This window comes from Rhinolophus hipposideros (genome assembly GCF_964194185.1).
Source record: "Rhinolophus hipposideros genome assembly, chromosome: 8".
Lineage (NCBI taxonomy): Eukaryota > Metazoa > Chordata > Mammalia > Chiroptera > Rhinolophidae > Rhinolophus > Rhinolophus hipposideros.
The window spans coordinates 33,328,319-33,330,430 of record NC_138054.1 but is presented as its reverse complement, the minus strand read 5'-3'; the positions used below and the strand labels follow the sequence as shown (position 1 = coordinate 33,330,430).

The 2,112-nt window shown below is 40.4% G+C and overlaps 1 pseudogene across 1 annotated transcript; it reads left to right on the top strand.

Moving 5' to 3' along the window:
• Nucleotides 1-898: 898 nt before the first annotated feature.
• On the top strand, nt 899-1,853 carry LOC308500518 (large ribosomal subunit protein uL18-like; annotated as a pseudogene). The gene has a single exon. The product of its transcript is annotated as a large ribosomal subunit protein uL18-like (transcript).
• Nucleotides 1,854-2,112: the final 259 nt, after the last annotated feature.

Sequence of the window (2,112 nt, the reverse complement as noted above, 5' to 3'; positions counted from 1 at the left end):
CCTGCCATCAGCATTGCCCTTCAACTTGATGAATTGGGAAACACTGATGAATGGTGATTCTCATTCAGTATGAAAGCTAAGGAAGTAATTGCCAGGTGATGCACTTCTAGCATCATCTTTGATTCCACTGAGTTGAACATCTTGCTGTTCAAAGAGATTATCAAATGATTTTTTAAGAGTTTGAGGTTCAATAAAGTGAAATACATTTTTTTTTCCTCCAGCACTTTCTCCTTAGTTTTTGTGATCAAATATGCCAAAGTATAACTAATTTGTGAAACTTATTAAAACAGAGTGCTGAAGTTAAAAAGAAGAGGTGGAGCAGCTGGCTAGATCAAGTTCCTCACCCATTGCAATACCAAGGGTTTGAGGCTCAAATTCAGACACCAGATGGCACAGATATATAGTTTGAATCGATTTGCAGACTATGATGACAGTGGGTTGTGGGACCAAGAACCAGAGCAGGAAAGCTTGAAAATGCACTAGAGACAAACTAGGAACATCCGTATCTCCCTCTACTCTTAACTCCCTCTACACTAGAATTCAAAAGCTGCTCATCCAGACTCTCTTCTGTGAGGGTGACCATGTTCATGTCCTTTTTAATACCAGACATTAAACAAGAGTATGGATTGGATGGTGAAGGTTAGAGAAGAAAATTAGTTTCACTCATGTTTAATATTAATTTCTAGTAGAACATTCACATAAAGATGTCCAGTGGAAATGTAGGTCTACAGATTTAAAAAAAAGTGATTGGGGTGGACATAGAGATTTGAGAATTACCAGCATATAATTAAAACAAGAGTTGTAATGAAAATCACTCTAGTCCTCTTTTTCTCCCCCGGAGCCGAGATGGGCCTGCAGGTCTGTGGTGAGCCACGGACACGGTGCTCTGTTCACCAGGATGGGATTTGTTAAAGTCGTCAAGAATTAGGCCTACTTCAAGAGATACCAAGTGAAATTTAGAAGACGTCGTGAGGGTAAAACTGATTACTATGCCCGGAAACGCTTGGTAATCCAGGATAAAAATAAGTACAACTCACCCAAATATAGGATGATTGTACGGGTAACCAACAGAGATATCATTTGTCAGATTGCTTATGCCCGTATAGAAGGAGATATGATAGTTTGTGCAGCTTATGCTCACGAACTCCCCAAGTACGGTGTGAAGGTTGGCCTGACAAATTATGCTGCAGCATATTGTACTGGCCTGCTGCTGGCACGCAGGCTTCTCAATAGGTTTGGCATGGACAAGATCTATGAAGGTCAAGTGGAGGTGACTGGAGATGAATACAATGTGGAAAGCATTGATGGTCAACCTGGTGCCTTCACCTGCTGTTTGGATGTAGGGCTTGCCAGAAGTACTACGGGAAATAAAGTTTTTGGGGCCCTGAAGGGAGCTGTGGATGGAGGCTTATCTATTCCTCACAGTACCAAATGATTCCCTGGTTATGATTCAGAAAGCAAGGAATTCAATGCAAAAGTACACCAGAAACACATCATGGGCCAGAACGTTGCAGATTATATGTGTTATCTAATGGAAGAAGATGAAGACGCTTATAAGAAACAGTTCTCTCAATACATAAAGAACAACGTAACTCCAGACATGATGGAGGAGATGTATAAGAAAGCTCATGCTGGTATACGAGAGAATCCGGTTTATGAGAAAAAGCCTAAGAAAGAAGTTAAAAAGAAGAGGTGGAACCGTCCCAAAATGTCGCTTGCCCAGAAGAAAGATCGGGTAGCACAGAAGAAGGCAAGTTTCCTCAGAGCTCAGGAACGGGCTGCTGAGAGCTAATAAACCAAACAGTTTTCTATGAAGATTTTTCATATAGACATAAATAAAGTTATTAAGCAATTTAAAAAAAAAAGAAAAGAAAGAAAATAACTCTAGTCCAGTTCTCTCAGACTCAAAATCCAGCCATTCTTGCTAAATTCACCAGACCTGATTGTACTCTATTTCCTGCATCTGGATTTCTGCCCTGTTTAAGGTTCCTCGGCAGATTTTTTAGTTCCTTATCTCATTTATACTAAGTTTGGAATAATTCCCCCCCTTTTTTTTTTCTGGTCCCTTCCTTAACTCTGCTCTGTGGGATAGATTGACTACCTGGGCCTGGT